A 27,751-nucleotide genomic window follows, 5' to 3' on the forward strand; every position below is an offset into this window, starting at 1 on the left:
GTGCATCGCATGCAACAATAACGTCTTGATAATTAACATGAATAATTCATGCAATTTTTTTTTCTTTTTCTAATACCAGATAAGACAAGCAATATTCTAATCATCACCTTATATTTTCGATTCTTGTTTTGTCGACAAAGGGATTGAATAAAATACTGTTAATATGATGTTGTTGACGAGGATCTAATACTGGATTACTGGGGCCATTATATGCCCAAGTCATCACACTGTAACTTTTACTGGCGGTTTGAGACTAATAGCAGCCAAGTTTCCTTTAGACCAAAATTAATTTTTTTTTTTCAAAAGTAATTTTGGCCAAAAATTGAGGTGTCTGGCCAAGTTTTTAGATGGAAAAAAGTGTTTTTGAGGAGAAGCAGAAACAATTTTTGAGAAGCATAAAAAAGTAGCTTCTCTCCAAAAATACTTTTTTGAGAAGCATTTTTGAAAAAAATACAGTTAGAAGCAATTTTCAAAACCTTGACAAAACATTAATTAGTGCTCAAAAGTACTTTTCAAATTAATTAATCAAACATAAACTGTTTCTCGCCAAAAATACTTTTTTAAAAAGTACTTTTGAGAAAATAACTTTTCAAAATAAACTGATTTTAGAAGTTTGGGCAAGCAGGCCATAAGCAGGCCAATGAAAGTTAACAGATTACTCCAATTAGAAGCCTATTTATTGTCCTGAGAATTATTGACTGGCGACTCGGTGACAGATTGCTTCTTCCATCACTCCAACCGTTGAAATTGAAAGAAGAAGAAAAAAAGAAAGAACTGTTTGAGTGACTTCCAAGTTCTAGAATAGCAGAAAGAGAAATCTACAAAATTGACGAGAAGAATGAGAACCAAGAGAGGCAGATGAAGTGTAATACTATTCTATTTTAATACGGATATCTTTTGGACAAAAATTACCCCTAACATACTGAACAACTTCAGCAATCGCTACTGGATTTCAAAGGTTCTGCAAGTGAAACTCCAACATAATATACTGGAATCCAAAAACTTTTCTACGCGGTTTCACTTGTAGAACCTTTGAAATCCAGTAGCGATTGCTGAAGTTGTTCAGTATGTTAGGGGTAATTTTTGTCCAAAAGATATCCGTATTAAAATAGAATAGTATTACACTTCATCTGCGCGTGAAGTTCAAAATACATAGTACTAGACTTTAGAGCTTTTAAAGGTAAAATCCAGCAAATTGTATTGGAATTCAAAATATTTATAGGTTCAATACCCAACAATGGAACCTTATTTTAAACTCCATGATACAATCAAGGAGTTCTAACTTTTACAAGTTAGAAATGAAACTCCATAATATTATCCTTGAGTTCAAAGACGTGCCATTGGTGAAAATTTTCCTTTTAGGTTCATACCCAGCAACAATTATCGGGGTTCAAATCTTTGTAAGCACGTAATTTTTTACCTGTCATGTTTTTGAGCTATTTGTAATGTTTAAAATATTTATTTAACTCAACTTTAATTTTTATGGAGTTTTAGCCAATATTTACTTCAAATTACAATTTAAAAACATAAAAATAGTTTTATCTTTAGTTTAAGGTCAATTATTATATTTATGTTTATAGTATTTTAATTTTATCATGACTTTGCCTATTTTCTCTATTTTTTACTTTATTATAACACTTGAAAATGCAAGAAAATATATAGAGTTTCATTTTTAATTTTTAGTTTTATTTTAACCAATTAGGAGTGATTTTAGGTTTTACAAGCATTTTATATTAATTTGGAACAAAGTTGGCTTTGTTAATGAATTTTAAATTTTTCTTGTCCATAATTGAGCCCAAATTCGAATCTTCCACCTGAGCCCAATCCCTTAACCCATCAGCCCTTTTGAAGGAATTAATCCAAGCCATGTACTCCATCCCCATCTAATGGCCAAGGTCATTTTTTACAGCCATATAAAACGTCATCTTCCTAATTTCAAGAACCCTAGAGAGCCACACCCCCTCATCTCCGAGATCCGGCTGCCTCTTCATCTTCAAAGCTCTCTCTCCATTTAATAGACAAGGTTGCTGCTCACGTCATCACTCGTCGAAAATTCGAGCACATAGATACACATGCAACAGCATCCCCTCAACACCCAACGACCACCCGCTTCTGCCATCTCCCTCACTCGAGTTGTTGCCTCACCGGAATTGATCATCGGCGAGTGGCGACGCCGCCAACAGCAAGTCCAAAACGGCCACACTCCCTCCTCTCAAATCTGCCGCCACCGGCCATCTTAAACCCGCCGGACTACTGCCATTTTATCTCTCTATCCTCCTCTTTGTGTTTTTCGCTCTCTGATCGAACCACTGATAAAAGCTAAGTGTGTTGAGAAAAAGACCATGTTACTCTACTTTCTTCTCACACCGAACAAACCATGGCTTACGTCGAGGGAGAATTGAGTCCGAGTTAAGGACCGATGAACTAAGCCGCGGCGGCACATAGGACCATGGATACACTGTCTATTTTTGGGGTCTTTCTTCTTCATTGAGTGCACACGGTGGTCCGTTCGAGGTTTTCGAGTTCTAGGTTTGCTCACGGGCTGATTCGCGGTTCCTGTCCAATAGTTATTGCTGTTTGCTGCTCTGTCGAGTTCCCGTCGACGGATTCTTTCCTCGCTTGAGTGAGTGTAAAGCTGTTTGGAGGAAATTCTGCTATTGAAAAGCTACTTAAAAGTCCATTTCTATCTTTAATATTCTACCTCTTGATTTTTGTCACATATGTGTTTGAATGGTTGATTCATATGGTTTCCATGATTATTTGTGATACCTTTTGATCCTTTGATGAAATTTGCTTGAGTTTGGTAGCTGGAATCGCTAATGACGTGAAAGTGACAATAAGAATGTTTTTCTTTGTTGTGTATGTGCTTTAAAGTAGGCTAGCTGGCATTATTTTTTTATGTTACTGCTTCAACAGAATGTGATTTAGCTTTAATGAAGTAAGGGGTTCCAACTTGAAAACTTATTTTGGATTGATTTCATTGTTTGGGTTGCTGTGTAAAATTAAAAGAAATTTAGGTTCAAGATAATTGTATTGTTCTTCTAGTCTTATTTTATTTACTTTTTCGGGTATGAGCATGCCAGACCGACCACACTTAGGTAGGCAAACCTTAGGATTTTGTTTGAATTTTCGAGGTAAGAGATCGTTCCCCTTTAGTTTATTATGGTTTCATCAGGGGAATGCCCCGAAGAGCTTGTATATATTTTTATCCGGGGTATGCCCTGAAGTGAATGTAAAAGGAGGCCCAGGCTAGCATAGGATAGATTATAACTCTTAGTATTTTTTTCTTTTAGTACTTCCTTTTCTTTTTTTTCTTCTTTTTTTACTAGGTGGGGACGACCTCGAGCCTCTTTTGTGCTTATTTTTCTTTTCCTGTATTTTTGCCTTAATTAGAATATTCTTTAAAGCCAACTTGATCGAGTACGCAATCGTACTAGTTACGGGACTTGGGGAATGCCTAATACCTTCTCCCCGAGTCAAATGAACCCCCTTATCTAGAATCTCTGGTGCAGACTATGTTTTAGAGTCTAAATGTGTTTTCAAAAGGAAAAATCATTTTTTAACGGTGACCTGGCATGCCGAAATCAAATGTCAGGTGGCAACTCTGAAAATCCTTTGAAACATAATTTCTGTCACTTTCTAGTTAAAAACTCATTTGAGCTTTAAAATCAATTTTATCTTGTTTTAAAGGGGTTAGTGAGGTGAAAAAAAGGGGTGTGACAGTTTTGACGACTCTGACAAGTCCGAGCTTGTACTTGATCTTGTTGGCTTTTTAGAATATTCTGTTGAGGCTTTTATGTTTTTTTTTCTTTATTTGATTTTTATTTTGTTTAGGTCGCTTTATTTGCTAGTTGTTTTATGTGTTTAGAGTTTTTCCTTTATGTGTTACTGTTTTATAACTGTCATTATATGCATCACCCGGTCAATTTTTTCTGCAACAAGTCTCGTAGTACGCATCGCGTACACGAACTCTTTGTTGAGTCACCCTTATTTTAGGAAGGGGCCGTCGGACGTATGGAGTGGGTGAAAAACCTGAGTAGCCACTATCGACCATACGCTCCCCCGAATTGCCTTGTTACTGAACCTCAAACGTAGGTCAGCCTTTAGGTCATTTTTATTTGCATCATATCATTATGACCTAGCAGGGCCTGGTCCTAGGTGTCGTGTCCTTTGTAGGAAACCTGTCCAAATTGTGTCAAATGGGCCCGCTGGCCCAAAATGACATTCAATCATCGTATGTGCTAACTGTTGTATCTTTGAGGGTAGAAAGGTCATTTGGTGGACTGATGTTTGGGAAAGAAGGGTGAAAAATAAAACAAGAAGGGCCCACTTTTATTTTTCTTTCACAGCTTTTTCAAAAAAGAAAAAAATAAAAAATAAAAGAAAAATTCCAAAAAGATTTTACACCTTCATACCATTTTACAAAAAATAAAAAAGAAGCAACTCATTTTTCAAGTCTATTGACCCTTTTGTAAGTGTTTTCAATTTTGGTCAATCTTTCCGAACTACGCATACCTGATTCTCGTCTTTCGGGGAGAGATACGTAGGCAACCCACATAGGATCCGGTCTTCCTAGCGAGTCTTAGGTTTTTGGCTTCGGGAGTCGTAGCCAAATCTTGCATGTCTAGCCACGTTCGGCCACATTGGCCGTTTTGAAAAATAGAGATATTTTAGCAAGTGGCTTGTTATCCCATGTCTTAGAGCCGTAAGTATACAACAAGGTGTCCTCTCAGTTTTAAGGCCCATTCCTGTTGAATTTGCATGTCTAGCCACTTTTGGCCACATCGGCCATTCTTGCAAAATGGGGTCATTTTCACAAAAGTGGTTCGGTGACCCATGTCTTAGAATCTTGATTCCACAATTAGGTGTCATATTACTTTAAGGTCCGTCCTTGTTGAATTTGCATCTCTAGTCGCATTTGGCTATATCGGCCATTTCTGCAAAGTAGGGTTATTTGTGCAAAGTAATCTTAGGGACAGCGTTTCTTGAGAGTTTAGGGGGTCATATGGGCCTTTTGAGATATTTTTCCATAGTTTGGTGGTCACCCTTGTTGAGTTTGCACTTCTAGCCACATTTAGGCTACGTAGGTTATTTTGCAAAGATAGCCTCACTTGTGCCTTGCATAGCCCAATAGGAAGCATTATGGTCTCACATAATGCCTCGAGTCACTAACTCTATTTGGTCTTATTTTTTCTTATTCAAGTATGGATTCATTTATCACAGCTTGAGCATGACAAATACCCCATGACCATCTTAGTCAGGATCGTTGCTTTCAGGATCTGTTTGAGGAGACTTTTCATATTTGTGTCTATTTTGTCTTTTATTTTACATGTCTTGTCCAGTAGTATTGATTCTTTTAGGTGGTGTCACAGTCTGTCATAGTCTAGTTGAGTTCGTCGAGTCTTTTGTTCTCGTACTTCCTATTTTGTATGTGAACACCAAAAAATATAATAAATGAAAAATCCAAAAAGATTCTTATTTTTTATTTTATTTTGTCTATCACTTTTCGAGAACTACGCTTGGTTTGATTCATGTGGAACATGATACATAGGCAACCTACATCAGGTACGATCGAATCATTTTTAAAATTAAGAAAAAGGAAAAAAAAAGATGAATTGTGGGATGTGGGATGTGAGAAATGAGAGAAAAGGAAAGAATGATAAGCAGGAAGAAAAGAGTGGGAAGGAAAAGATGTAAGCCAAGGAGCGTTAAAGAGAAATCAAAAGAGGGAGGCTAAAACAAGCAAATTGGGATGATGCCATATGACCTTCGTACCCTCGAAGTCATTTTAGAACCGTTAACTGTGACTAGGTGCATTGCACATAATGTGAGATTATCTTATGTTAAATGCCCTAACACTGACGTGATGACTTCACTTTGTTCCTCTTTGTTGCTTCATTATAGCAGAAGGGTGATTGGTTTGTGGTTCTTAAACAGGTAACTCTTCCTTACAACATAAAGTCGAAAGGCAATGGCAAATGATAACGAAATTGAGTTGGTTGATACTGGTGCCCAAAAGCAATGTCTGAACGAGACACTGGGTTAGTTGAAGAGGTAAGGATGTTAAGACAATACATGACAGATATGCATCAGGCTTGGATGACCGGTAAGGAACCACCCCCGCCACCACCTAGCTTCCTCGATGTCACCCTTACCCAAGCTCCAGTCATAGTGTTAGATGATCCACCATACTCTCCAGATTTTCCCGCTTATCATCTCCTTCCCAAACTCCCTAGTAGCTCCATCATTCGTCCTCCAACTATATTTCCCAAAAATAGCCCTCATGTCATATCCACTACCTCCACAATCACAACCTCTCAACAACCTTTCCTTAGGTCCAACAGTGAATACCAGTTCAAACCTCTTGATACCCAATACTACCCCCCCCAGAGTTGGTCCACCAGGTCCTGGACTCTTATAATCGTAACCCTCAGAATAAGCCTTATATTGAAAATAAAAAGTCCGCAGGAAAAGAAGGGCTGGATGATATATCCAGAAAGCTGAAAGGTATAGAACAATCCTTAAAGAACATGCAAGGGATGGGAAATCAGATTAACATGTGTTACAATGACTTGTGTATGTTTCCTGATATTTATCTGCCCGCGGGGTTTAAAATGCCAAAGTTTAACTTGTATGATGGACGTGGAGTTCCAGTAGCCCATCTGAGGGGTTATTGCAGTGACATGAGAAGTGTTGGTGGGAAAGATGAGTTGTTGATGGCGTATTTCAATGAGAGCTTGAGTGGGGCAACCTTGGAATGGTATACTCGTCAAGATTTCAGTAAGTGGCATGCATGGGATGACATGGCTCAAGATTTTGTTTGACACTTTCAGTACAATATAGGCATTATCCCAGACCGCTACTCCCATCTAAAATGGAAAAGAAACCCGCGAAAAGTTTTAGGGAGTTTGGGTTCAGATGGAGAGAACAAGCTGCTCGGGTCAGTCCCACGATTGATGAAGAAAAAATGGTCAAGCTTTTCCTACAAGCTCAGGGACCCACCTACTTCAGTCATTTGATCCCAGCTTTAGGTAAGCCTTTTAATGATGTGGTAAAAATGGGGGAGATGGTAGAAGAAGGAATCAAGTCAGGCAAAATCATGAGCTATTATGCATTAAAAGGTACTACAGAAGACATTCAGAACATCTCACTAAGTTTGGGGGGAAGAAAGAGAAATTGAAAAGATGTTGTTGAGCCCTCCCCCCCCCCAGCGACTAGATCTAGTGGGTGTTCCTGCTCAACGCTTTCAGCCTCAATATCGACCCCATGAATATCCTCGTACTCCAGATAATCCTCCTCAATGCTACTTCTCTCCACAAAATCCCCAAAGTCATACCTCACCTTCCCAGTACTCTATCCATAATGCACTACCATATGCTTCATATCCACAAGACAGGCAATGGCTTGCACCACCTCCACAAATGTCTTACCCACATCTACAAGCATATAAACCAGCTACCCGCAAGAGGTTCCAACCAAGGCCGGAGTACAAAATGAAAAGGCAGCAATAAAAGGAAAAGTCCTTCACTACTATTGGAGAATCATATGCCAGTTTGTTCCAAAGGTTGAGGGAATTGGACATGTTGAAGCCGATTCAGATAAAAATTCGGAACCCTCTTCCCAAGAATTTTGATTATTCTCAAAGGTGCGTATATTGATCTAATGCCCTGGGGCACAACATAGAAAAGTTTTAGAATTTGAAAAGAGCAGTCCAGAAGCTTATTGATTTAGGTGACATTATTGTGCAAAATCCAGATGTAGCGGATACTAGCCAAAGCCCATTGCATGTTCATAATGAGACGCATATGGTGGGCATGATTTGTGTTGAAAAGGAGTATGAGAACTCTTCTGATTTTCTTGGCGGGCCACTTGCCGCAAAGTTTTCAGCGCTATCAGTCTCGGTTCCAGAAGTTGATCTTAAGCACGAGGTGGCAAAAGGGGACCCAAAAGCAATTTGCTAAGGTCAATGTGATGGAGATTTTTGACGGTCATAGAAATGTTATGTGCGACTCAGTGGCTAAGATGTCGAGCTTGGAAATTGGAAAGACACTCCTTTCTTGGTTAGCCATGAAGGAGTCTTGGTAGTTTATTTTGTCGTCGTTTCTGTTGTCCGGGTTATTTCAGGGTTGTAATCTGGATATTGTCTTGTGGATCAAACCCTCCTTCCTTTTATTTTGCCTAGTTTATTTAGTTGTAGTAACTCGTCTAGTGTTATCTAGGATTGTTCCAGGGTTGTAACCCATGTCTATTTTGCTTGTTTTGTTTTTCAAACCCTTTCACCATCTATCTAATGCAATCTCTTGTTTTGTGTTATTTCTAGTCAAGTTTTGTTTAGTTCTCTTTTCCTTTGATAGTTCTTTTCATGGTGACTCTAGTGACAAGACATGCACGCATAATTCTCAGCCTGGTCTTGAAAGTTAGTCTAATCATGAAGCAATGAAACAAGTTTTGAAGACGACAGAGACATTTGAGGGAAACAAGTAAAGATTTGGATATTTTGAGATTATTTAAACCCGAATTATGTGAAACTGAGGCGGATAGTTTGGGAAGTTAAGAGGACGATAAGAATTTGTTATAAGAGAGTGATTCCTGGACAATTTGAAGCAAGGAACTTTGAGTACAAAGGCTAAATTCAAACTGGAACTAACAGATTGAACACTGAACTTGAAAGGGTATCCATTGTGAAGAAGAAATCACCCATCGAGAGTTCTGTACTTGACATGGCACTAAAGAGAGATGGAAGGCATATCAGTGATATCAATGCAGAAGCGGCAAAAGAAATGTTGTGTATGATCTTCATGTGTTGTACTTGGTATTTTCAGAGATTGGGAGGCCCTCTTTCAGTTACCCAAATACTTTATACCATTCGGTACCCTTTTGAGCCAGTGCTGATTTCTTTGACCTCCCCTCTTTTGAAATCGAGTAAGAGTCATTAAAAAAATAATCATGTCCCCGTATGGTTTGTTTTAGAAAGTTCATTCCAAAAGAAAAAAAAGAGAGAAAAAAAGAAAAAAAAAGAAAAAAAAATATAGCAACAACAAAAAGTATTCTTTTGAACTACGTTCGACCTGATTCTTGTTACCACAAGATACATAGGCAGTCTTACGGTTCGGTCGCACCAAATAAAGTATTTCATAATCTCACAAAGTCAAGAGTGGGGTAGTTTTTTAGAAATTCCATCTCAAAAAGAAAAGAGAGAAAAAAAAGAAGAAAAAGGGGGGGAAAATTAAATTCTCTTGTTGCAGAAACTGGGGAAAAAGTTTCGTTTTCTATAAAAGATGGTTCCAAAGGTTGTAAAGCTATACCTCATTTTGTCTTATGTTTGAATTTGAGCCTTCATGCCTTTCTTTCTTTCTAACACTTTCCAAAAGCCACATTACAGTCTAAAAAAGACCTTCTAGATAATCTTTGATAGTGCCGAGTTAGACATGCGAGGAAGATGTGATGTTTTTACCATGGTTAATGCCTTGTCATCTGCAGAATCAGAGGAAATAAGAAGAAAAGAACAAAATGAGAGAGTCTTATCGGTGAAAATCCTCACGGGCACCATAAGGCGACGGTGAGTTGAGAGAAAGAACAAAATGAGAGAGGCTTGATAGTGAAAACACTTCAGGGCACTACAATTCGACTGAGTTTCGTGAATTAGATATGAAAATTGGAGCACTGAAGCCTAGTTTCACAGCTTAGAGGTATGACAAGAATGGAAGATTAGACTTGCTTGACAGATCAGGCCACTTAATCCAAGATGCACGTCATGGTCATTAGAATTGGTGTCACATTAGATAAGTTTCTACTTGATAAGTTTCTTGTTAGATATCATCTCATTCCATTGTCCCCTTGCTCCATTCATCTTGCTTTGTTTAAGTCCTCTTTTTGAGTCTGTTTCATCAGAACAAGTGAGAAATGACTTCAAAATTTGCTACCAGCTTTCCAATTGCACAAAGCGGAGTCTGGCTAGCACATCAAAGTGGCATAAGTCAGGAAAAAGTAGTATGCACACTGAGTTGGTGACAATTGACGTGCTTTGGGATTCATATGAAATGCAAAGGTTCGGTAAATATCAATTCATGTGCACAATGCAACAGATAAAGGGTATAGGGCTCGAATAGATCAGAGGTGTTTTTTGTGGTAAGGTTTGACAGAAAAGTGGTTAGCCAATAACAAGCAGGGTCTTCCAAGTTGAAATCAAAGTTATCATGGTAAGTGTAGGAGCAATCGCCCTCAAGATCAAGGCCACAAACCAACCACCATATTTTAAACTCACAAGTTTTCTTTGTTTGAACCAAGAACGAAGACTATGTCCAAATCAAAGCTTGGAAGCTTGAATTTTTTAGGTGTCGTGACCAAATTTTGTCAGCACAAAGGTTGTTTGAGAAGGTTTTTTACCTGCTAGGCATTCCCATAGTTGAGAGGATAATACCTCCTAGGCATTCTACCCAGTCGGAAGAGTTTTTAGTTCTTCTTTAAGTTCAGGATCCCGCCTGAAAAATAGGGTCAATTTCTAGTTTCCTAAGTTGTTAATCTTTAGCATTCCTTTAGTTCAGGGGTCCCGCCTGGAGAATAGGGTCATGTCTTAGTTTTCTTAAGTTGCTAATCTTTAGCTTTTCTTGAGCTCAGGGGTCCCGCCTGGAGAATAGGGTTAGTTTTTTTAAATATTTTCTTAAGTTGTTAATCTTTAGTTTTCCTTAAGATCAGGGGTCCCGCCTGTAGAATAGGGTCAGTTTTTAGTTTCCTTAAGATGTTAGTCTTTAGTTTTACTTAAGTTCAAGGGTCCCGTCGGGAGCATATGGTCAGATTTTAGTTTTCTTAAGTTGTTAATCTTTGGCATTGCTTTAGTTTAGGGGTCCCACCTAGAGAATAGGGTCAGTTTTTAGTTTCCTCCAGTTATTAGTCTTTAGTTTTCTTAAGTTCAGGGGTCCCGCTTGGAGAATATGGTCAATTGTTAGTTTTCTTAAGTTTTAATCTCTAGTTTTTCTTGAGTTTAGGGGTCCCGTCTGGAGAATAGGGTCAATTTTTAATTTAGTCAAGCTCAGTTTATAGTTTTCCTCAAGCTCACTTTCAAATCTAGGAGATGCACTTCCTAGTTTGGATTTTTCAGATTCTATTTCTTTAGGAGGCGCACTTCCTAATTTTAGGTTAAAGGTTTCACCCCTAGGAGACGCACTTCCTAGTTTGAGACTTTCGGGTTATACACTTTAGGAGTCCTAAATTGAGATTTCACCCCTAGGAGACACACTTCCAAGTTTGGATCATTTAAGTTCATCCCTAGGAGATGCACTTCCTAGTTTGAGTTAATTAAGTTCACCCCTAGGAGACGCACTTCCTAGTTTGGTTCTTTCAGGATATACTTTTAGGAGGCGCACTTCCTAAATTGAGATTTCACCCCTAGGAGACGCATTTTCTTGTTTGATTCATTCAAGTTTTACCCGTAGGAGACACACTTCGTAATCTGGGTCTTTCAGGTTATTCTTTTAGGAGACGCACTTCCTAGTTTGGGTCGTTTGAGTTCATCCCTAGGAGACACACTTCCTAGTTTGGGTCATTCAGGTTTTATTTTTAGCAGACGCATTTGCTAGTAATATTTTATTGGTTTTACTCACAGGAGATGCACATCCTAGTCGAGTCTATAGTTTTACTCTCATCATTGCATCAATAGCATAAGTGATTTACAGTTTTGCTAACAACTCACAAATCTTCCTAGTGCAAACTAGGGCAAAAAATTTTGTTTGTTTGTGGTGTTGTTTTGATTGCAGGCACCAACCTGGAGAATGAGGGTCAATATTTCAGAAATAGGTTTTAAGTTCAAATCAGAGTAGTACCAGGAGCCCGCTTGAAGAACAGGGTCAGCTTTCAGTTTCTTTTAAGATCAAGCAGGAGGATCCTGCCTGGAGAACAGGATCAACTTTCATTTTTCAAGTTCGAGTCAGAGGCACCAGGAGCCCGCCTGAAGAACAAGGTCAACTTTGAGTTTATAAGTTCAAGTCAGAGAGGCATCATAAGCCCGCCTAAAAAACAGTGTCAACTTTTAATTTTCAAGTTCAAGAAGCATCAGGAGCCTGCCTGAAGAACAGGGTCAACTTTCAATTTTCAAGTTCAAGAAGCATCAGGAGCCTGCCCGAGGAAAAGGTTCAACGTTCAATTTTCAAGTTCAAGTTAGAGAAGCATCAGGAGCCCGCCTGAAGAGCAGGGTCAACTTTCAGTTTTTAAATTCAAGTGAGAGGCAGCAGGTCCCGCCTGAAGAATAGGGTTAACCTCCAGTTTTTTCAAGTCAAATCAGAAGTAGCATGATCCGCCTGAAGGACAAGATTTGCAAGCTCAAGTCTACTCCAAGTTCAAGTTTATTTAACTTGCAAGCAGCAGGATGCCCGGCTGAAGAACAGGGTCAACCTCCAGTTTTCTTCAAATTCAAGTCAGCAGGATGCCCACCTGAAGAATAGGGTAAATTTTCAGTTTCATGATTGAAGGATTAAGTGGATATTCAAGGAAGATTCGATACAAGAAGTAGATAAGATCTTGTATTTTCTTTTATTTTTGATGTAATTTTTCCTTTTATTTTTTATGTAATGGCAGGAACCGCGAACCGGAACCTTGACGGCACCTCAATCGGCTCTCCACCTCGGTATACTCCATCGCTCTTCTCACTTTTGAACTACACGTGGCCTGATTCCTTTATAGCCAAGGATATGTAGGCAGCTCAGATACCAGGGTTTAGTCACAATCTTTTTATCCATCTCTACCTTCTTTTGAATAAGTATCAGGTCAGAACTCAATTACGTTGCTTACTTATTTCTTTGCTCGAAAACATTCTATGTTTCCAAGCAAAAGGGGCAGCTGTAAGCACATAATTTTTGACCTGTCACGTTTTTGAGCTATTTGTAATGTTTAAAATATTTATTTAGCTCAACTTTTATGGAGTTTTAGCCAATTTTTACTTCAAATTATAATTTAAAAACACAAAAATATTTTCATCTTTAGTTTAAGGTCAATTATTATATTTATGTTTATAGTATTTTAATTTTATCATGACTTTGCCTATTTTCTCTATTTTTTACTTTATTACACTTGAAAATACAAGAAAATATATAGAGTTTCATTTTTAATTTTTAGTTTTATTTTAACCAATTAGGAGTGATTTTAGGTTTTACAAGTATTTTATATCAGCCATAGAAAAATATCATCTTCCTAATTTCAAGAACCCTGGAGAGCCACACCCCCTCCTCTCCGAGATCCGGCCACCTCTTCATCTTCAAAGCACTCTCTTCATTTGATAGACAAGGTTGTTGCTCGGGTAATCACTCACAGGATATTCGAGCACACAGATACACACGCAGTAGCATCCTCTCAACACCCAACGACCACCCTCCTCACCCGCCTCTGCCATCTCCCTCACTGGAGTTGTTGCCTCGCCGGAATTGATCACCGGCGAGTGGCGACGCCGCCAGCAGCAAGTCCAAAATGGCCACACTCCCTCCTCTTAAATCTACTGCCACCGACCATCTCAAACCCGCCGGACTACTGCCATATTATCTCTCTCTCCTCCTCTTTGTGTTTTTCGCTCTCTGATCGAACCACTGATAAAAGCTAAGCGTGTTGAGAAAAAGACCATGTTATTCTGCTTTCTGCTCACACCGAACAAACCATGGCTTACGTCAAGAGAGAATTGAGTCCGAGTTAAGGACCGATAAACTAAACCGCGACAGCACATAGGACCATGGATACACTGTCTATTTTTGTGGTCTTTCTTCTTCATTGAGTACACACGGTAGTCCGTTCGAGGTTTTCGAGTTCTAGGTTCGGTCACGGGCTGATTCGCGGTTCCTGTCCAATAGTTATTGTTGTTTCTGCTCTGTCGAGTTCCTGTCGACGGATTCTTTCCTCGCTTGAGTGAGTGTAAAGCTGTTTGGAGGAAATTCTGCTATTGAAAAGCTACTTAAAGGTCCATTTCTATCTTTAATATTCTACCTCTTGATTTTTGTCACGTATGTGTTTGAATGGTTGATTCATATGGTTTCCATGATTATTTGTGATACCTTTTGATCCTTTGATGAAATTTTCTTGAGTTTGGTAGCTGGATTCGCTAATGACGTGAAAGTGACAATAAGAATATTTTTCTTTGTTGTGTACATGCTTTAAAGTAGGCTAGCTGGCATTATTTTTTTATGTTACTTCTTCAACCGAATGCGATTTAGCTTTAATGAAGTAAGGGGTTCCAACGTGAAAACTTATTTTGGATTGATTTCATTGTTTGGATTGTTGTGTAAAATTAAAAGAAATTTAGGTTCAAAATAATTGTATTGTTCTTCTAGTCTTGTTTTATTTACTTTTTCGGGTATGAGTATGTCTAGGCCGACCACACTTAGGTAGGCAAACCTTAAGATTTTGTTTGAATTTTCGAGGTAAGAGGTCGTTCCCCTTTAGTTTATTATGGTTTCATCAGGGGAATACCCCGAAGAGTTTATATATATTTTTATCCGGGGTATGCCCTGAAGTGAATGTAAACGGAGTCCCAGGCTAGCGTAGGATAGATTATAACTCTTAGTATTTTTTCTTTCAGTACTTCCTTTTCTTTTCTCTTATTTTTCTTTTATTAGGTGAGGACGACCTCGAGCCTCTTTTGTGCTTATTTTCCTTTACCTGTGTTTTTACCTCAATTAAAATATTCTTTAAAGCCAACTTGATCGAGTACGCAACCGTACTAGTTACGGGACTTGAGGAATGCCTAATACATTCTCCCCGAGTCAAATGAACCCCCTTATCTAGAATCTCTGGTGCATACTATGTTTTAGAGTCTAAATGTGTTTTCAAAAGGAAAAATTATTTTTTAACGGTGACCTGGCACACCGAAATCAAATGTCAGGTGGCGACTCTGAAAATCTTTTGAAACACAATTTCTGTCACTTTCTAGTTGAAAACCCTTTTGAGCTTTAAAATCAACTTTATCTTTTTTTTAAAGGGGTTAGTGAGGTGAAAAAAGGGGTGTGATAGGTTCCAACCCCAATAACGATTACTGAGGTTTGTTCAAACCTTTATAGGTTCCAATCCCAACAACGATTACTGAGATTTGTTCAAACCTTTATAGGTTCAAACTCCAGTAACAATTACTGAGACTTTGAATCTATTTACATTATTTCAGATACCTTGTTTAAAAATCGAGAAACAATTTCTGAATTTTACACTAGCAAAGGTTCAAAAATTAGAAATAATTCCTGGGGCTTTGAACTCTAGTATCGATTGCTAGAATTGTGCTTCATATTTTAGTTGGGGGCAAAAATATCAATTTAGCCGGACCGATGGCTACATTGCCAATGTATTTCAAAGTACGGCCAACTCTAATAGCATAGCCTAAAAGTGGCTACGCCAACCAATAAGGATATCAAGCACAATAAACTTGAAAATATTGGAGACAATCCAATATCTGTTTTAAACAATGAGCGGGACACAGAAATAAACGGCCCGCCAACCCAAGTATGGACTTTTGGACTCGGAAATGTTGGACAAGTTTCGGGGCTTTCTTCCTTTTTTTTCTTTAGAAAATTACCCGACACATCAAATATTTACACTATTTATTATTTGTAACTATACTTTCAGAAAATTTATCATTCGTAGCTATATTTTAATTTTATAACAAATCCATAAAATGAGAGATTAATTATTTTGAACTGAAACAAGATAGCAACAAGATCTCGTAGCTCAGTTGGTTAGAGCGTCCGCTTAGTTAGCGAGGTCTTGAGTTCGACTCTCGACAAGAATATTTTATTTTCCTGTATTTTTGTATTTTACCTTTGTTGTATTCGTTGTGTGAACAAATATAATTGATATATGTTGTATCCTTTGTATACACCCATGTATATAGTCAATACAAGTTGTATCATTTGTATGCACCATTATATTCCGCCTTCAACAAGCGCCACTCAACTGCGCAAACGCGCCCTTCCTTGGACAGCAGCTTGCAACAGCCGATTAGGAGTTATTAACAGTACCTTTTTTAGAGAATGTTAATAAATTCCAAAATCCATTTCGCCGTCCAGTAGCGACGACTGTCTTTTTGATTGGTACCGCAGTCTAAAGGTGCTAATGGCAGTGGGACTCCTACAGGTAATAAGAAGCTTAAAAAATGAAGCCCATTTTTTTGAAATCCCACTATAGTAATGCCAATAAAAATAGAAAATGAGAGACCCAAAGTAATGAGTGACCGGATTCAATAGCAGCTCCTGCACCCATTGATTTTGCACCTTCTAACATCTCGAGCTCGGTATTGTACCTTAACCTCAGTACACTTCACACCCACCCAATCGTGAGAAAATGACGATTCACTAAAAACTTCTCTTTTTGTTTTGACGTCGTCAACATCCCGAAAGAGAATTCCTTTGTTAGTGATTCGGCTTTCTATCTTAAAAAAGATAACGAAATTTCGAAGAAGCTCTTTTAAGAATATTTCCCGCACTTCTTCAGTAAATTTTCCTACTTTATTATGCCGATTCCTCTCTCCGTATATTTTATGTTAGAAGGAAGGCAAAAGCTGACTGGTGCCGATCGATCTACATCTTTCCCCATAGCCCTGGGGCTGTGTCTCAATATCCTATGTGCGAAAGAAGAAGACATCTACAATTTTCAATTTCGATTTTTCTAAGGACATGCAAATTGATTTGTCCCCGATATCTCTTAGGGCATTGACACCCTGTCGATCGACTCTTGCCTTGTGTCAGTTAGCGGGTAAATACAGCATTTCAAAATACCTCGACTTTTTTAGAACAGGTCTGAGTCAAATAGCAATGATTCAAAGCACTTCTTTTTACACTATTTCGGTTTCCCAGCCTTTCTCCGCCTACATGCCCCCCGAAATCAGATTGGCTTTTTTCTTGAGGAAGGTCCATCCGCTTTTGTTTTCGAATAAGACTAAGGCGTGAGCGAGGGTCTCTTTGTGGTGGTCTTTCACCATCTTCCTTTTGATTGGCCTATATCTTTGAATCCGGTCTTTCACTATTCCCACGAGCCGGTGCTGCTGTTGCCTGCGCGTAGGGCCGTCCCCCACTCCCGTCCCGGGGCACTAAGGGGCTTTTGTTTTTGGAACAGACGGCAGTGTTATTCACCAGGAAAGTTATCCGGTAAGCAAGATCTTTGATTGATGTGCCTGAATAAGGTTGATCAATGGTAGCTGCTTGGAGCTTTCTCAATCAAGTCATGCAGTCGGAAATCCAATCCTTGCTCCCGCAGTCAGTCCTTGGGGTTGATCTCCAAGTTCTGATTCTGCCTCATCTGATAATAGAGCTGTTAAGAACAACCGAGATCCAATAAGAATTTGCGCGTAGCTTCTGGTCTTTGACATCAAAAAAGAAGTCCTAAGATCCTGGACGTGGTACTGACGCATGAACTTGGTTACTGGTTTGACCGCTTTGTTGGCAAGTCAAGTAAGGAAAGGTCTGGACAAATCGCGAACGATCAGCAAGTGAAGGACCGATCCTTTTGGGAATACCCTAACCCTGGGAACCGGGGCCTGGCCATCCTTCGTTTGCGGTCGACGTTCCGGCTTTGTCCGTCGACAGCTGAATGTTTCGATCTGGTTCAGAGCTATACCTGGAGTCGAGCTAACTGCATAGGCAGAGGGGAACTCCACTCGTCCATCCCTCTTCACGAACTTGTACAATCGATGCCACAAAGATAGCCAACTCTATTATCAAAGGCGCTACTTTAATTCAAGCGCAAGCCCCCCCTTCTATTGCATAACTTAAAAAAGCTAGTGGTTGCCTCCCCCGGCAAAAAGTGGTCCGCCAACTGAACTTGCCTTGTTGTGATAGGGGTACCGCCTTTTCATTCCCACCAAGGAGCCGTAGCTTTACTTAGATAGGGCTTGACTTGCATGTTGGATGACGGAACGATGACTTCATGCTTAAATTCTCAATTTGAGATTTCTGACCTTGAGAAATGACGTAAGTGATAGATGGAATCGTTCAGTAGGCTAGTTTCCATTTTCGATTGAGAAAGCGGCGGGCCCAGTGAGCTCTCCAATAGTGCACCGAAACGGGGCCAGAGAGACGGTAAACCTTAGATCGGCTAAGATCGAATTGAACTGTCTTTGATTGAGCGAATCCTGCCCGATTTTTATTTCCGTCCCCGCGGGAGACATCGTAAATAGTTAAATGTTTGATTCCCCTATTGAATTAGGAATCGATTGAATGGGACTTGCCTATCCACTTGTACTTTCCCTCTTATTCTACAATATTATTTAATATTCTTAAAGGTGATTACTTTTCATTTTATATAGCGGTAAAAGCTTCCTTTTTCTTTCACTTACTGACGTCTGCTCTGACCCTGCCTTTTTCTTTATTCGGATTCTGCTTGAAACTAGTCCCGTGATCGGTAGGAAATACCATTCTGGCACAATATGAGGCGGGGTGGACACCTCGACCATTTGATTTTATATCGATCAAGAAATGAAAAGGAAGCGTGCAAGTGGGTGAACGCATCACCAGCCAAGCTAGTCACTTGGAACGCGAAGTCATAAGTTGTGGTGAATCCGTGTCGCTACAATAAAGTGCGCACGGAACTTGTTACCACTAAACGACGAAGCCAGGAGCAGAAGGAGGGACTTGAACCCTCAACCTCAGCCTTGGCAAGGCTATGCTCTACCATTAAGCTATTTCCGCCAGCTAGGGTAGTGGCAAAGCACTACTGAGCAATTCACGTATCACTTGATACGGACGACTTCTGTTTTTCCGCCGGACCACAGTCTTGACCTCCGATCGAGCTACGAACACGATTAGATAGGCGGTTAGGGGGAGAGAGGGCCGGTTGGGCCTGCCTTTTCAATCAATCTCCGGTCGCTCAGTGCCGCTATTGGTACGAGTTGTAAGGAGTCTTGGTCTCGAGTCAAGCTGGGGCGTCATTTCATTCTCGTAACGTGAATGAGTGCACCGCAAGACCAGACAAGTTGCTCCCTTCAGCCCTTCGCCTATCGGCTTGGCAGGCAAGCTACCTTGATCCGTCTTCGGCTTCGATTCGTTACGCTCAGAAGCTCCAACAAGCCCTAAAGTCTCTTGCCGCCTAAAACATCCCTTGCCTTGCTTTTTTGCTCGGCCACTCTCTGTTCTTAAGTAAGGGTTCCCCTCTCTCAAAAAAAAGAAATAGCTGCCAGCGGAAAAAAGCTCGCCAGCCTGATTAAAACTTAGTTACAGTTGATACATATTGTATTCATTGCATAAATGAATATAATTGCGTGAACGAATAGAGTTGATACACATTGTATTCGTTACGCGAACGAATACACTTGACACAAGTTGTATTCGTTGCGCGTTTGAATACAAGTAATACAAGTCAGTAACAATTAAGTAGTAGCTACGAATAGTAATTAGGCAAACTCTTCTTCTTTCTTTTTTCTCTCGCTCAACATAGATCCTGGGGAGGGAAAAAAAAAAGGGAAACACTGTGAGTGAATTTATAAGGTGCAAAATATTGTTGAACAAAATTTCTCTAAGAAATAATTTTTTTCTTATGTTGCGTGTCTTAGAAGTGTTGAATATGCTTTTATCAAGAAGAATATGTTATAGTACTATATAAGGGATTTATGTCCTTTCATTTCTTTATTCGAAAACTTGAAATTTTGAAATAGTAACTTCAAATTTTGAATAAGAAATTTATTACATTCCAAATGCCATGACCATACAAGGAGATCATGACATTTTTTTAAATTATTTTAAAAAGTCAAACAATGAACATGAGAAAATACAAAGTTTTTAAAATTTAATTTAACATTTTAACATAAATGGTAGTATATATTCTTTAAATAATTTTGTATTAAATGAAAATGTCAAATAATAAGTATAAGTAAATAATGGAGAAAACTAAGTATCTCGTGCCCGGTCGTCGCGCCGATCATCGGATCGATGTTAGGAAAAGGAAAAGAATCCTTAGAGCATGACTTGTTCAGATCTTTATAATTTACACACATTCTTAGCTTATTTTCTTTCTTAGGTACTACCACTACATTGGCCCACTCCGGGTACTTAACTTCCCGAATAGATCCAATTTTAAGGAGTTTAGATACCTCGTCCTTGATGAAAGCGTGCTTGACTTCGGATTACGGTCTCCTTTTCTGCTTAACTACAAGGAAACTCAGCTTATGAGTGGTTACCTCCGGCGGGATCCCTCTCATGTCAAGATGGGACCCAAGCGAAATAATCTATGTTAGTTATAAGAAATTCAATGAGTATTTTTCTAAGCTCGGGAGTTAACCACCTGCCCAGGTATACCTTCCGGTCGGGCAAGTGTTTGATCAATATGACTTGCTCCAGCTCCTCGACCTTCGATCTGGTGGCATCGGAATCATGGGGAGCAATGAACGACCTAATAACTCTGTAATCATCCTCCTCACTTACTCTTGATCTTATGGTTTGGTCGGGACCGGTATCGGTTATTACTATTTAATTTCTTCCTTCCTGGTTGGCTTCTTGTTCTTTGATGTCGAGATTGTAGGCACTGGGATCACCTCTTCGATAACAAACATTTATTTTGCAGTCGGCTGCTCTCCGTATATCGTCCTGATTCCTCGCGGCGTAGGGAACTTTAGTGTCTGGTGCAGTGTTAAGGGTACTGCCCTCATGTTGTAAACCTATGGCCTTCCGAATAAGGCGTTATACCTCAGGTCCCCTTCGATCACATAGAATTTTGTATCTTGAATTGTCCCAGCGGTATTCACTTGCAAGGTTATTTCTACCTTAGCAGTTTTGCATGCCATATTAAATCTGTTCAACACCTGGACCGCCGGTACTATTTGATCGTGTAACCCCAACTGTTCAACGACCATCAATCTGATGATGTTAGCCAAACTTCCTGGATCAATCAACACACGTTTAACCCGAGATTTGTTGATAAGTACGGATATCACCAGTGCATCATTATGAGGTTATACGATGCCTTCGGCATCCTTGTCGTTGAACGAAATGGTTCCCTCCGGGATGTAATCTCGGGTGCACTTTTCCCTCGTGATAGATACTTTAGTGCGCTTTATCATCGGTCCCTGGGGGATATCGACCCCTCCAATAATCATGTTGATGACGTGCCGAGGTTCTTCTTGTTTAGTCTGTTTGTTGGAGTCCCTGTTCCTGAAGTGGTTTTTGGCTCGATCACTCAAAAATTCTCGTAAATGCCCGTTATTGTACAACCGGGCGACATCTGCTCTCAACTGTCGGTAGTCCTCGGTCATGTGCCCATGAGTGTCATGATATTTACACATCAGCTTAGGATCTCTTTGGGTAGGATCAGACTGCAATGGTCGAGGCCACTTGGTTTCTTCTATGCGCCCAATGGCTGATATGATACTGGTTGAATCAACGTTGAATTTATACTCTGATAATCTTAGTGCTTCCCTTCCCCCGAGCGGCCTGTCGAAACCATTTTTTCTCATCAGACCTCGGCTATTAGGCCCTCAATCGCCTCTCTTTTCATTCCTTGTAGAGTTGTACCCGGACATATTTCCCCTTCGATCTGCACTGTATGGTTGGTACCGATCTCGGACTGGCCTTGATTCATGATCTATGACTCTCTTAAGCATGTCGTCAGTTCTGATGGGATAAACGAACCCAGAAGGGGCTCCGAGTTTGTCGTCCTCGACTTTGATTTTTGAGTGGTACCTATTGTGGACGTCGGCCCAAGTTACCACCGGGTACTCTACCAAGTTTTGTTTCAGCTGTTGCGGAGCAAGGAGCTTCATTGGTTAAGTCCGTGAGTGAATGCCTGAACAGCCCAATCATCTGCAACCGAAGGTAAGTCCCTGAGCATCTCATTGTCCCTTTGCTTAACCTTTAAAAGATCTGATTTTTTGGTCTCGATCTTGATGGCCCCGGCATGAGCCTTTAATAAGGCATCCGCGAACATAGCGAATGAATCAATCGAATTTGGGGGCAAGTTGTGGTACCATATCATTGCTCATTTTGACAAAGGTTCCCCAAACTTCCTTAATAACAGTGACTCGATCTCGTCATCTTCCAAGTCATTGCCTTTGATGGCGCACGTGTAGGAGGTCACATGCTCATTCGAAACCGTGGTTGCATTAAATTTTGGAATATCGGGCATACAAGACCTTTTCGGGATTGGCTTTGGTGCCGCACTTGGAGGAAAAGGCTTTTGGACAAATGTTTTGGAGTGCGCACCTTTCAATATCGGGGGCGCTCCTCGGATTTGATCGACCCGAAAATTACACGTCTCCACCTTCTTGTAGTTAGCCTCAATTTTCTTTTCACCTGACTCTACCCATTTCAATAATGCTTCAAGCATTTTCATTACTTCGGGACTGACACCGGGCTAAGTTCCACCTGTCCTTTCGGCGATCTGCTCATTTCTTCGGGTGATTTCCCGGGATGGTTCGAGCTCAACTCTGCTGGGGGCGCGTCTTTAATTTTGCAGTTGTACTATTGCCTCTTGTTGAGCCTGTAACATTTCAAAGATCACTCGTAGACTGACTCCGTCGCCTTCACCTTCGGGCGATCCTTGAGCCGTTTATCGGGCTCCTCCGCGAACGTTGTTCTCGTGGTTGGTAGGCAGGTTGGCGTCGATGGAAACATGTGAGTTAGCATCGATTAGATATGAAATTGGGACCCTGTTGGAATCAGTAGGGGAACTTCATTGATAGTCACCCGATTGTTGTTTTCGCCATGATGGCCAGACTTAGCCTCGACGTTCAAGTGAGCAGACTGAGAATTTGACATTTTTAAACTGACCTGAAATTGAGACCTTAAAGAACAAGTGTAAAATAGAGTGTGTTATGGAGATTTGTATCAAACCACCACTATTATTCTTATCCCCACGGTGGGCGCCAAAATATTTACCCTTAAAACGAATAACAATTAAATTTGTACATTGTTTTAAGGATATGTGGATTGATTCAACACAAGTAATCAAGAATGTTAGATAAACTAATTAAAGATAAGGTAAATAACCAAACAGTTGTGACGTTGAGTTCAGGCTCGGATTTAAGCTTAACAATAGTTTTGCCCTCGACCGGACCCTCGATTCGAAGCCAAATACGTATGAAGGACTATAATTAAAATAAGAACCTTTCAATAGCTAGAAAACATAGAAACGATTTTGTATTGCCTAGATATGCATGTTACAATGTGTCTACTGAATAAGAAATTTCCTCCTTATATAGTAGGGAAGTTTTACCCCTAATACAATTCTTAAAAAGGTAAAAATCCCCCTTGTACATCAATCAATGATACGCTACCGGAATCGGGCGAGATCTGCGTCGTTTGTAATCGTTTGTAATGCTTTCTGAGGTCTTGGAGCTCGTTCCGGGTTTGGGGGTATTGTCTTATCGGGCCTGGTGGCGAGCATCCTGTTCCAGCCACGAACCAAAAAGTTCTCGGATTCAGTCTCTATCTCATACATGCATACTTCGTTTGAGTCATTGATCTCATCCAATTTTTCTCCTCTATTTGAAGATATGAAAACGGTCGATGCAATAGTAATACCCAACAAAGAGTCGGGGTTAATTTTCCACAGGGAGCTATGAATGGGACTTAGGGATATATATTATAGTGTATGAGCTTGAATTATCTAAAATTGCACTTTCACAAAATTGGGTTGTTTCTATGTCTAATATAAACTAAGATTACAAACTAAGAATTTAAACTAGGAAATTATTGTTGGTTATTTTTCAAATGATATAAAAGGCCTAGGGCTATGACTTTCACCTAGGTGTTCGCTTAATGGGTTGTAAGCCTTAAAGCTTGTTTTATTGGTCGGGATGTATTATATCCATCAACACTTGAGTACCCACTCAATACCTCTCGGTCAGAGAGTGACTTTGCCCAATTTGGCTTTCTCAAGTCCAAATGGGTGTTGAACAAAACGGTTGATAACAAGCTCAAGTCGGGTTTTACTATATCTAGATTCAACCCTTTAATTGGGACTATCAATGTCTTGATTCACCCCCAATTCCTTGTTAGCCAAGTTTTCCTAGACTAAGTCTCTCTTTCTCAAGTAGAGACCAAGTCAAATAGGCATGAACTAATATTTGCAACCATTAATTCTACAATTAAAAGCAAGAACAAGGCTAAATAATAAACACCCAATCATAAACAAACACCCATTAAGTTTACACTCTAGGGTTAGGTCACAAGCCTAGTGAAAATCTAGCTACTCATGCTTAAGACGGAAGAAATAGAAGAAGAAATGATAATTAAACCCATATTAATAATTAGAATAAAGAAATCTATGTTCAAAAAACTCAAAATGGAAAAAACTACTAAAGAGAGTAAAGAAAAATGGCTATAGTATCTACTGATGTCAAAATTTGACCTAAAAAGTGAATCTCTTCTATTTATATAGTGATGGAATTTTTGAATAAAAATGCCCTTTCGGAGGTTCTGCGGCCGCACAATTCCATGTGCAGTCCGCACTTTGCTTCAACTTGATAGGATTAGACTCTTGCGACCGCACAATTCTGAACCGTGGCCGCATCTCTCTCTTTCTACGGTCCGCACATTTATAAGTGCAGCCGCACATAGCTCTTCTGCGGACCGCAAAAATGCAACTGCGACCGCATAGCTGATCTTCTGCGACCGCACAATAATTGTGTGGTCCGCACTTCCGTTGAACTTGATATGCATGTTTTCTTATCTTCCGGTCTTGCCTTGCTCCTGCGACCACATATCTCATGTGCGGACCGCACTTCTCATAGATCTCTGATAAGTTCTTCTGCACAATCTGTGGTCCGCACTTTAGAGCTTTTGTGCCTATTTTTGTCCTTGGTTCAGGTTACTCCTTCTTGAGTTGGATTTCATCTTTTAGGCTCATTTTCCACCATTCCTTCAATTAAGCATATTTCATCAGTTTTTGGGAACATAATTAAACGCTTTTGGACTAAAACGAAAGCAAAAAGGTGCCAATAAGTAGTTAAAATCTCCACTCATCAACTTTCCTAAACTTAAGCTTTTGCTTGTCCTCAAGTAAATAAGGTAATTCCCACCTTCACAAGTTAAGATCTATTCCAGCTAATCATAAAAAAATGCATCAATCACACATTAGTTGAGACCAATAATTACCCACACACTTATGAATTATTAACAAGGCAATGGGTTGAAGCACCAATAGTTATAATGTGACACTTGAGCATCAAGAGTTGACTTAATTCATCAAGGAAGCTCGCTCTTTCATGTAGGTAGTTGTGGATCCCAAACTCCTCCTCTTCTACTCTCCGTTTGCTTATCTCACTTAAGAATGTAGCACTAAATTCAAAGATTTGTGAAAGGTTCGCTCATCTCTCTCAAAAGAATGTCACAAGTACGGCTTTAAGTACCATAGGCTTGCCCCTCATGTAAATCACCACTAATGTAAGCTCACTCGGCTTGAAATCACGTAGGGCTTTTTTAGAATATAATGAAGGCTTTTGGACTAAGGTTGGATATGATATGATAGAACGGGTTCATCTTTCCTTAAGCACTCCATTTTCTCTTATCGGCTCATGCTTTGCCACCTTTTTGAGGCATTTTCTTTTCCATAGGGGAATTGGAGAGACTTAGATTCACTCTTTCTTGGTTATGATATTCATTTTCTCCTTCTTTGTTTTCTCCATGCCTTGCATCATTACTATTCTTTGAAATCCCTCCAACTCTTCAACCTATTCACTTTCTTTTTGCATTTTTCTTTTTGTTCTTCTTTCTTTTTCTTGCCTTTTATTCTCTTCATTTCTTTTCTCTTTTTGTGCCTTGATACCTTTTTCAAACTCCTCGTCTCTCTCCCAAACTTATGATTTTAGCCAATTATTTCACATGAATGTTAAGGAAAGCTCGGGTGCCAAGAGAGGGTCACGACAGAAGTGGTAAAGGCTTGTAACATTGTGATCAAATGAGAAGGATTTTAGGATCAAATGGGTTGACTTGGGATAACAACATTGGTGGGCTATGGAAAATTTCAAACGGGTCAAGGAGATCCTACAATCACTTCTCAAGCCAGCAAAACTTAAAATTTCGCCTAGAAACACATTCGGAGCAACTTCTAGACCATTTTCACGGGTGCTTGGACTTGCAACAAAAATATCTCACCTCTCACGCAGCTGGATTGTTAAAAAGGATAGAGTCGAGGGCCCACAACGACCATAATCAAGATTTGAAAATCACTATGGCTCGACTAAACCACTCGATGATTTCCTAAGTCAACACAAGAGTTACAAGGTCACTAACTAGAGCTATTTCTTTCCAAACAAACTTGTTTCTAACCACAAGCACGTAGTTAAGTGTGTTGGTATCAAGTGAATCATATTTGACTCTTCGAGCTTGACTCAATTAGGTCTTTTTATTCCTTATTACTACTATTCTTACCTAATCACTAAAAACAGACCCAATCCCTTAAGAAGGTTGTCACGCCATCCATCGATGGGAAGAGTCATCCGGTTCACACAAAAACTACCTTTGGAAAGAACCGTGGCCTTAAGAAAACCAAAGGCTTATTATCCACTCAAACATAAAAAGAAGCTATTGAATTAAACATTGACTAATAAGAAAATAAAATAAATAAGCTACAAAGCAAGCTACTGCAAGCATAATGAATGTACATAATGAGGGAGGAAAAGAGAAAATATATACATCAATAGAGAGAGAAAGAGGAGAATCTATACATGATAAAAAGAAAACGGAAAATGTCATCAGTTATTACAAACCAAATGTCAAATCATCCAAATATCCAATAAACTCTAACCCCCCCCCTTCTCCCCCGAATAAAAGTAAGCATTGTCCCCAATGCTTAACAAAATAAGAATAAAGAAGGGTAAGAGTGAAGAGGACTCCCTATGTAGTTGTGTCCATAGCAGCATCACCGCCTTCAGTCTCCTCTAACTGGATCTCATCATCCTCGACTCTGGGAGTAACTAGGTGGGTGAACATCTATCGTACCGCCTTAGTAGGGTCGGCAGCCATGTCTGGCTCCTCAGACTAGCCAGCTGGTGCCACTGGAACAGATGGTGCTGCTGGAGCTGCTGATGCTGGTGGGTCTGACCCTATGAGCATATCAATTGGGAGGTCCCCAGCGGCTGCTATCTTGGTGACCTCTCTCCTTAGTCTATCTAATAATTTGTTGGATGCCTGGGATTTCTTCATCTTCTTTACCTGCTTCCCAAGCTCCTCAATCACTACTTCATGTGCTACTAAAGCGTTTATGATTGTCTGCTGATTCTCCAAAATCTTCTTCAATGTATCCTCCATTATCGGAGGAAACAGGGGTGTCGGGGTGGATGATTGTGCTGCAACAACACTCGATAAGTTAGACAGCTTTGCAGTAGCTATCTGCATCCAGGTATTGAGGCCCGCCAGTGTCTGGGAGACTCGCAACGCAAATAGTGGATGAGTGGGCATAGGCGCCAGCCTTAAAGTCGAGGTGGAGGGAACTGCTGCTGAAGGCCCTAAAGAAGGAGGTGGAGGCATGGTAGTTGCACTGGTAGAAGGCACTGCTAAAGTAGAAGGCATTTCAGCTGACTCTACAGCTACCATCGAAGGCTCATCAGACTGGCCTACGGTAGTAGTCGGCTGACCATTTTTCTTTGGGTTTCCACCACCCGTCAAAGAATACCATGAGAAGGGCTTCTTCGCCCGCACCTTGGTATCAAAATCCCTCGGCTCAACCCCCACATCCGTAAGGTACTCTGTGATAGTGTTGGGGTACGGGTAGGAGCTGTCACTTTGCCTGCCAACCAAACACATATTGGCCAACATCACGGCACCCACATTGATTGGGTATCCGGCCATGATAGAGGCGACTAGCA

General features: G+C 40.0%; 1 non-coding gene across 1 annotated transcript; it reads right to left on the bottom strand.

Moving 5' to 3' along the window:
- Positions 1-18,572: 18,572 nt before the first annotated feature.
- Positions 18,573-18,644, bottom strand: TRNAG-GCC (transfer RNA glycine (anticodon GCC)). Its single transcript has one exon. It is a non-coding gene; the product is annotated as a tRNA-Gly (tRNA).
- Between the last annotated feature and the right edge of the window lie 9,107 nt (positions 18,645-27,751).

This window comes from Nicotiana tabacum, chromosome 2 (assembly GCF_000715075.1).
Source record: "Nicotiana tabacum cultivar K326 chromosome 2, ASM71507v2, whole genome shotgun sequence".
NCBI lineage: Eukaryota > Viridiplantae > Streptophyta > Magnoliopsida > Solanales > Solanaceae > Nicotiana > Nicotiana tabacum.